General features: G+C 48.7%; 1 protein-coding gene across 1 annotated transcript in view; it reads right to left on the reverse strand.

The window, feature by feature from the left end:
• Window positions 1-10,000, reverse strand: part of LOC121700216 — a 1,725,899-nt gene that overhangs the window by 774,340 nt on the left and 941,559 nt on the right.

Genomic DNA, 10,000 nt, shown 5'->3' on the forward strand with positions numbered 1-10,000 from the left:
TGGGGACATAGACACATCAAAGAACACGCAGAAATGATCAGATAAGGCCAGGTCTTTAACAGCTGTAGAGACATCGAGACCCTTTGTGATAACAAGGTCGAGGGTATGGCCGAGAGAGTGTGTTGGCCCCTGTACATGCTGTGTTAGGGAGAAAGTATCGATTAGTGCAATGAATTCCTTGGCGTAATTGTTTTCAGGATTATCAGTCAAACTCTATGCAAACGACTGATAGCAGTTCACCTAGCTCTTCAAGAAAAACTTTTGCTGAATGTTTTGGAGGCCTGTAAATTGTCAGTAATAAAATCTGAGGAGAAGACTTAATGCGTGCACACAGATATTCAAATGAAGTAAAGTCACAGAATGACGACTGATTGCACTGAAAAGACGTCTTAAAAATTGTGGCTATCCCCCCACCTTTTTTATTTGCTCTGGTAGCACACAAAAAACTGAAATTTGGGGGAGCTGATTCAATGAGAGTAGCAGCACTGTTTGCTTGATCTAACCATGTCTCAGTTAAAAGTAAAAAATCAAGGTTGTGTGTGCAAATTAGATCATTAATTAAGAATGATTTGTTTGATTTGTTTTTTGGGGGGCTGGCTGAGCATGACGCTGTGAGTAGTGCGAGATCTCGAGGTGAGATCCAACATGGCGACGCACTGCTGCTGACAACCAAAACAGTAGCTAGAGCAACTTTACCGATTTAAAACGTATTTCTCTTCTTCCTACCTAACAAATAAACGCTACATCAACTGCCACACGCACTACAACTGGACTACATTCTGGAGAATTTAACGGACCTGGAAGATTTCATTGACCACTGCTATTATCAACTTCATTCAACCATGGACACAGAAACAAACAAACAACCTGATACAAAGTGTCAGACACCAAACAGGACGAGGACCACAAAAGCGTCACGTTCAAAAGTTTATTTAAGGGTTGGGGGTTTCAGGGGTTCCGGGGGGGGTACAGGAGTTCCAAGAGTCTGCGTGTGTGTGTTCCCCCAGTAGCCGAACAGCGATGGCAGGAGCTGGATGATCCGGGAAGTCCTGGGGGAAACACACACACAACAGCAATTGAAACGAAGCAGCAGTACAGTCAAGGACTAGGCGGTATTCGTAGAAGAGGGACGGAAGGCAGGTCAAGATTACCGGGGCTGGAGAACACAGAAGTAGTCGAGCGGGTCCGGGATCACAGGCAAAGAGTCAGAGGCGTTTTCAATAAACAGGCAGGTAACTGGTGCTGGTTGCAGACGATCTGACAAGTGTGGACTGAAAAGCAAGGCTTTATATAGAGGGCATGATGAGTGGTGAATGCAGTGCAGCTGGTAGGTAACGAGGGTGAGGCAGAGCAGAGCAGGAACAGGTGGAGGTCATCAGACTTCAATCAGCACGTGTTACCAGGCAGAGAGAGAGCTCATGACAGAACCCCCCCCCTAAGGGACGGCCCCAGAAGTCCCCAAGAGTGACACCACGTCGGGAGGGCGGAGGGGAGCCGGTGGAGGGCTAGAATTCCTCCGAGCGGTCCGAGTGAACATCCTCATCCTCGGAGGGAGCTGGAGGGTCGTGGACAGAAGACGGGACAGGTACCGAGACAGGGTCAGGGTCAGGCACATGACAGGAAGCCGGGCGGGCAGGACGGTTAGGGACCCCTCTGGGGCGGCCCCTACGGATTGCAGGTTGATCAGGATGCAGACGGTGGAAGTCGGCGATGAGTGTCCGGTCCACAATCCGACTGGCTGGCACCCAGGTTCTCTCCTCAGGTCCATAGCCCTCCCAGTCGACGAGATACTGGAGGCCCCTACCTCGCCGTCTGGACCGAAGCAGGCGTCGAACGGTGTACACCAGCCCACCGTCAACGAGGCGAGGAGGAGGAGGAGGAAGCGGCACGGGGACCAGCGGGCTTTCATGCGTCGGCTTGACTTTCGAAACATGGAAAGTAGGGTGCACCCTCATGGAGGTTGGCAACTGGAGCCGGACTGCGGTTGGGCTGATGACCCTCTGGATAGGGAACGGGCCGAGGAATCGAGGTGCCAGTTTACGCGATTCCACCCGCAGTGGGAGATCCTTGGCTGACAGCCACACCTTCTGGCCAACACGGTAGGCGGGTGCCGGCGATCTTCGGCGGTTAGCCCCAGTGGCATAGCTGACAGCTGACTTGAGTAGCGTGGCACGAGCTTGTGACCAGGTACGACGGCAACGGCGGGCATAGGCGAGGGCAGACGGGCAGGACACATCTCCTTCCTGGCTGGGGAACAGGGGGGGCTGGTAGCCATACACACACTGGAAAGGTGACATACCAGTGGCAGAGCAGGTGAGGGAGTTGTGAGCATACTCTATCCACATCAGTTGTTGTGCCCAAGCCTGGGGTTTGCGAGAAACCATGCACCGCAGCGCCTTCTCCAGCTCCTGGTTTGCCCGCTCGGATTGACCATTGGACTGGGGGTGGAACCCAGAGGTGAGACTCACTGTGGCCCCTAGAAGACGGCAGAACTCCTTCCAGAATGTAGAGGTAAATTGCGGGCCTCGGTCAGAGACAACATCCCTGGGCAGCCCGTGTAGACGGAAGACATGATCAAGAACAGCCTGGGCAGTCTCTCTGGCAGATGGCAGTTTAGGGAGGGGAATGAAGTGTGCCATCTTGCTAAACCGGTCAACCACAGTGAGAATGACAGTCATCCCACCTGATGGTGGGAGGCCAGTTACAAAGTCCAAGGAGACGTGGGACCAGGGTCGTGTGGGCACAGGCAAGGGCTGGAGTAAACCAGCGGGGGGCCGAGTGGAGGACTTGTTCTGATTGCAGGTGGGGCAGGCACGGACGAATTCTCGGACATCCCTTCTCAAAGACGACCACCAAAAGCGCTGGGCAAGGAGATGGCAGGTGCGGGCGGAGCCCGGGTGGCAGGCAAGGCGGGAGTTGTGTCCCCACTGTATGACCCGGGACCTCAAATTATCTGGGACGAAGAGACGACCGTCTGGGCATGCACTGGGACTGGGATGGTCACGGAGGGCCTCTTGAATTTCCTCCTCGATATCCCAGGTCAGGGCAGCTACGACGCAGGGATCGGGCAGAATTGATGCAGGTTCCTGGGAAGGGGCGTCATCCTTATGAAACTGACGGGAGAGAGCGTCCGGCTTGGTGTTCCGAGAACCTGGGCGGTATGACAGGGTGAAGTTGAATCTGGTGAAAAACAAGGCCCAGCGGGACTGTCTGGGGTTAAGACGTTTGGCATTGCGGATGTATTCGAGGTTTTTGTGATCGGTCCAGACCAGGAACGGAACTGTGGACCCCTCCAGCCAGTGACGCCACTCCTCCAGGGCAAGCTTGACAGCCAACAGCTCACGGTTTCCAACATCATAATTGCGCTCTGCAGGTGAAAGCCGGCGAGAGAAAAATGCACAGGGGTGCAACTTGTTGTCCTCCTCTGCCCGTTGAGAGAGTATGGCCCCGACTCCCACGTCTGAGGCATCCACCTCGACAACGAACTGCCGGTCTGAATCCGGCATCTGGAGGATGGGGGCAGTGGTGAACCGGGCCTTGAGGGTATGAAAGGCTGTGTTGGCCTCTGGGGTCCAGAAAAAGGGGTGTTTGATGCTGGTCAGAGCTGTGAGGGGAGCGGCGACGGAGCTGTAGTTCCGGATGAATTTCCGGTAGAAATTGGCAAAACCGAGGAATTGCTGCAGCTTCTTCCTATTCCCCGGAACTGGCCAGGAGGTAACTGCCGAGACCTTTGCGGGGTCCATCTGGATATTGCCTTCAGCGACGATGTATCCCAGGAATGACACAGTCTGAGCATGGAACTCGCATTTCTCCGCCTTGACATAGAGAGAGTTCTCCAGGAGCCGTCGAAGAACCAGCTGGACATGACGGGTGTGTTCGGACAGAGTTCTGGAGAAAATTAAGATGTCGTCCAGGTACACGAAGACGAATTTATTCAGCATGTCCCGCAGCACATCATTCACCAGCGCCTGGAATACCGCTGGGGCGTTGGTGAGGCCAAATGGCATTACCAGGTACTCATAATGGCCGGTGTGGGTGTTGAATGCTGTCTTCCACTCGTCACCCTCCCTTACTCGCACTAGGTGGTAAGCATTTCTAAGGTCCAGTTTGGTGAAAATAGTGGATCCCTGGAGCAATTCAAAAGCAGAGGTGAGTAAAGGCAGAGGGTACCGGTTTTTCACTGTGACATCATTCAGACCTCGATAATCAATGCAGGGGCGAAGAGAACCATCTTTCTTTCCCACAAAGAAGAACCCGGCACCAGCAGGAGAGGAAGACGGGCGGATGAGTCCAGCTGCCAGGGAGTCCCTGATGTAATCCTCCATAGTTTTTCTTTCAGGAGGGGATAGTGAGTAGAGGTGACCTTTGGGTGGAGCAGTCCCAGGGAGGAGATCAATGGCACAGTCGTACGGACGGTGTGGGGGCAGAGATGTGGCTTTGGTCTTGTTGAACACCTCTCGGAGGCCATGGTAACATTCAGGGACATTAGAAATGTCGTGGGCAATGCTGGGGGGTACTGAGCCGGGGGGCAGCGAGGCAGCACGCAAACAGGTCAGGTGGCAGGCATTTCCCCACTCTTTCACAGTTCCGGAGGCCCAATCGAGGTGAGGATTGTGGAGACGGAGCCAAGGGTAGCCCAGGATTAGGGGTTGGCCTGGAGAGCTGAGCAGGTGGAAGCGGATGGTCTCTCGGTGGTTTCCTGACACCATCATTGAGATGGGGGCTGTGATGCTGGTAACTGTGCCAATTGCGTGACCGTCCAGGGCCCGGGCTGGAACAGGAGTGGACAAGCGATGGCTTGTCCCAGCTGACGAGCAAGTCCTGTGTCAATAATGTTTGCTTCTGCGCCAGAGTCCACCAGGGCTGCCAGGGTGTGGGTGGAATCAGACAGGTGAAGACAGACTTGGATGAGGGGTTTACGGCTGATGGAGGGCTGAATGTTCATTGAGCTCATCCGGATTCCTCCTACATCTGGTGAGCTCCGGCTTTTGCTGGACAGGTGGCGACTCGATGACCATCACCACCACAGTACAGGCACAAGTTGGAGGTGATGCGTCGCTGGCGCTCTGCAGGGGTTAGGGAGGTGCGGCCGATCTCCATCGGTTCAGACTGGTCCGGCTGGCTAGATGGTGTGGCAGGTGCGGACAGAAGGGCAGTTGGGACACTCCGTGTGCTGGTGGATGGACTCTGGCGCCCTCTCTCATGACGGCGGGCCTGGATCCTGCGGTCGATGCGGACAGCCAGAGCAATGGCTTCATCAAGAGTGGGGGGTTGATCATGGGAAACCAGCTCGTCCTTTATGTAGTCCGCCAGGCTGTGGAGGAAAGCATCCACCAATGCTTCCATGTTCCAGGAGCTCCGACTTGCCACGGTTCGAAAGTCGATGGAGTAATCCGCAACAGTCCTTCTGCCTTGGCGAATACTCATCAGGATCCGAGATGCCTCGGCTATTGTGGATTCCAAATCGAATACCTTGAGCATCTCCTCTGCGAATAGGTTGAAGGTTGCACATGCTGGGGTCTGGCGCTCGAACTCCGCCGTTCCCCAGAGTCGAGCTCGGCCCGTCAGGTGAGTGATCACGTAACCGACCCTCGCCCCTTCAGTGGCAAAAGTCCTGGGTTGCAGGGTAAACTGGACACGGCAGCTCGTCAGGAACGCCCGTACCTGGGTTGGGTCGCCGCTGAACCGCTCTGGATTGCCGATCCTGGGTTCTGGGGCTCCGGCAGCCACGGTAGCAGTGGACTGGGCAGGAGACTCGGGTGCTGGGCCGGTGAGCAGGCTGGCTGGGGCTGGGCCGGTGGGAGCAGGCAGAGGAGAAAGGTTGGTGAGAAGTTGAATGATCATTGCAAGTTGTTGCTGTTGCTGCTGGAACTGCTGACGCTGGCTCAAGCCGGCTTGAAGTAGGGAGGCAATGTCAGCAGTGTTGCGGTTTACCTCTCTCTCTGTCTCTTCCAGGCGTTGCATGGCGGTGGGTGGTTCTGGTTCGTCGGTTTCCATGCTGGTTCGACCGTGCGCTGGGTCCATGTTTGGTCAGATCGTACTGTCAGACACCAAACAGGACGAGGACCACAAAAGCGTCACGTTCAAAAGTTTATTTAAGGGTTGGGGGTTTCAGGGGTTCCGGGGGGGGTACAGGAGTTCCAAGAGTCTGCGTGTGTGTGTTCCCCCAGTAGCCGAACAGCGATGGCAGGAGCTGGATGATCCGGGAAGTCCGTTTTTCTCTCTCTTTCTTTCTGTCTCTTAATGTACTACTCTCTGCATGTTGCCTGTTTATGTCCTGTCTCTTTGTCTGTCTTTGTCAATTTATGTAAAATCCCCTTGTTCAGTGTCTGTTTAGGCCTCTACTCCTCAGCACTCCTACCTCTTAGTTCAGCCTCAAGGGAAAAAAATGGAACACATGCTATGCAAGATACAACACACATGTATCCAACAGTGATGTCCAAAAACACACACAACATATCCACTCAACTGAACCCCTCTATCTCTTCCTCTTCTCCCTCCCTCTCCCTTTATTTTTGCCATTGTAAATGTCCCCTAATCCAAATACACACACCAGCACACAATTCTGACATACCTGACATACACTCATGCTTCCACTTAAATTGATATCATGGAATATACGTGGCTTCCGTAATCAATCCAAAAGACTTAAAGTAATCAATCATCTGACAAAATTAAGGGCTGACATTTGCTTCCTACAAGAAACACATCTAACAGCCACAGAAATACAGAATCTTAAATTCGGTCAATTTGATAAAATTTACTCTTCAACATACAACAGCAAACAAAGAGGTGTCTCAATTCTAATTAATAAAAACATTTAGTTCTCACTAAACCAATCTATCACAGACCCAGAAGGAAGATTCATCATAATAAACGCAGTTTTCAACCATACAACATTTACACTGGCAAACATTTATGGCCCAAACAATGACGACCCATCTTTTTTTCACAACCTTTTCTCCACGCTATCCAATTCCAACAACCTCATCATAGCAGGAGACCTCAACACTGTCATTAATCCCACAATTGACCGCTCAAGCACCTCTGGCAACTCAAGAACTTGGCATTCCACTAACACAATAAAACAATATATGGAGGACTATGGCCTTAGCGACAGTTGGAGGTTGAGCAACCCCTCTCTAAGAGAATATTCATATTTTTCAACAGTTCACCAATGTTCCTCTAGAATTGATCTATTTATAGTCAACAACTCGCTAATACCCAAGATATCAGATAACACAATCCACTCAATAGTAATTAGCGATCATGCCCCTGTTTCCCTCTCTATAAATACTCAGACATATACCAAAACTTCAACCACATGGCGATTCAACACATCACTGTTAGAAGACCCCGACTTTACTACCCTTATAAGGCGAGAGTGGGCATTCTTTCTGGAGATGAACGACTCTCCGGACTCTTCTCCCTCACTGCTATGGGAAACTGGGAAAGCCGTATTCAGAGGCAAAATCATTTCATACTCCTCATATAAGAAAAAAACAGCAACAGCAATTGGAAAACACATTGGAACAAAACATCAAACATTTAACAAATTAAATATCCCACCACCCCAGTGAACCAAAACAAAAAGAATTAAAAAAAACTCAGAACACAACTTGACGATATCATACAGAAAAAAACACAATACTAAATGCAACAACTGAAATATAATGGTTTTCAATACAGCAATAAAGTAAACAGTAAATATTTGGCAAATCTACTCCAACACAAAAAAGAGAAATCAATCATCCCTTCCATTTTGGACTCTGCAGGAAACATTAATCGAGACCCACAGGATATAAACAACATTTTTCGGAACTTTTACACCAACCTCTATTCCCCCACCCACCAACCAACACAACTGGAAATAGACACCTTTCTAGACAATGTGACTTTACCCAAATTAACTAAAGAACAACTGAAGAACTTCAGTGAACCCCTTGCAGCCGCAATACGACAAAACCACATAATCAAAGGAATTCAGGCAGCAAAACGTACAACACAAAATCAGTTTATATGCAGATGACCTCTTACTCTATATACAGAACCCACAGGTGTCACTTAAAGAAACTTTTAATATCATCAATAGATTCTCTAGTGTTTCACATTACACTATCAACTGGAACAAATGAATCGTACTGCCCCTTTCCGATAATGCATGGGATTCTGGAGCTCAGGATACTTCCCCTCACTTTCAAACTGGCAACATCAAATACCTAGGGATTCATATTTCCCCCAGGCTGTCAGAGCTTTTTAGCCTCAACTATACTCCTCTCCTCAGGAAAATTGAAGAGGATTTCAAACGCTGGTCAAAACACCCACTCACACTCATAGGAAGAATAGCCGCCGTCAAAATGAAAATTCTCCCTCAGATTAACTACCTCTTCTCCATGATCCCCACTACTCCCACAGACAATTGGTTTAAAACTCTCAATTCATTAACAACGCAATTCTATTGGAAAGGAAAAAACCCAGAATATCACTCTCAACACTGCAAAATAAAAAATCACATGGCGGCCTTGAGGCACCAAACTTCCATCACTACTTCCTGGCAAATCAGTTACAAAACCTAGTTAAATGGATCAAGATACAAAATCACAATTACCCATGGCTTGAACTAGAACAAAACCAATGTACAGATATCAGAATAGCAGACCTCCCCTTCTACTCAGCATCAATCAAAAAATCCAACTTCTGCCAACGCATTACCATCAATTCAACTCTGACAGCCTGGTGGAAAACAAACCAAATCACAAAATCATCACTAGCACTAAACAGATACACCCCACTCTGGCACAATCCAGTGTTCACATTACAGAATAAACCTTTCCACTTCTCCACATGGGCACAAAAAGGAATCTCACATCTTCACCACATGGTTGACAACCACCAATTCATGTCATTCGATACACTGACACAGAAATATGGGGTTGGGAGAGAACAATTCCTTCAATATCAACAGCTTAAACTTAAAATTAAAGATAAAACAAGCCTCACCAACAACACATTACAACCATCTGAAAAAATTATGAAAATGAATAACTTCAAAAAATTAACCTCCCAGCTATATACACTGATCACAAACCTAAAAACAACAATAACACTCCCAATAACTAAGTGGAAAAATGAAAATGACTTGGCGTTCTCTCCCAACCCTGATTATTGGGAACAAATCTGCAATAACACATTTTCCATGACCACTAACACAAATTTACAGCTTATACAGTATAAAGTCATTCATAGATCTCACATCACTCAAAGTAAAATGTTTAAAATGGGCTTAACTAATACAGATATTTGTTCACAATGCACTTTAGGTAGCACAGACGACTATCTGCACGCCATGTGGCTGTGTCAACCTGTCCACTCTTTTTGGGTCACAATCACGGAGGCACTATCTAACATCCTGGACTCCAGAATCCCATCCTCTCCAACACTTTGTCTTCTTAATGACATTTCTGAAATCCACATTACGCAACACTTCAAAAAACCCTTGCTCATCTCTCTAACTGTCGCTAAGAAAGTAGTCCTCCAAAACTGGAAATCAAAGAAATCATGCCATATCAATCACTGGAAAAACTTAATCACAGAATATATTACAATAGAAAAACATCATGCACATAGAGAGAAGCAAATGTCAGCCTTTGAAAACACCTGGTCTCCCTTTCTATCATTTTTAAATTCAACCAAACCATAACCCCAAACGCTCCCCCCTTTTCCTTGCCCCCTTCTGTCTTTTATCTATCTGTCTATTTGTTTGATTGAATTGATTGGTTGATTGTTTGACTAATTAATCAATTGATTGATTGAACTTAATTTATTTATTTTATTTAACCTTATTTCCTCCTTTCCCCCCTACATTCACCACTTTACATGTAGACACACACTAGCAACACCCAAACATAGCATGTTACCAAAGCCCTTTACCATGACCACTCACAGACCTTTCTATTCAATTACAAAGAACTGAGTCCCATCCTGTCAGCTCTGTCATCGT

The sequence above is a fragment of the Alosa sapidissima genome, chromosome 24 (genome assembly GCF_018492685.1).
Source record: "Alosa sapidissima isolate fAloSap1 chromosome 24, fAloSap1.pri, whole genome shotgun sequence".
In the NCBI taxonomy this organism is placed as follows: Eukaryota; Metazoa; Chordata; class Actinopteri; order Clupeiformes; family Clupeidae; genus Alosa; species Alosa sapidissima.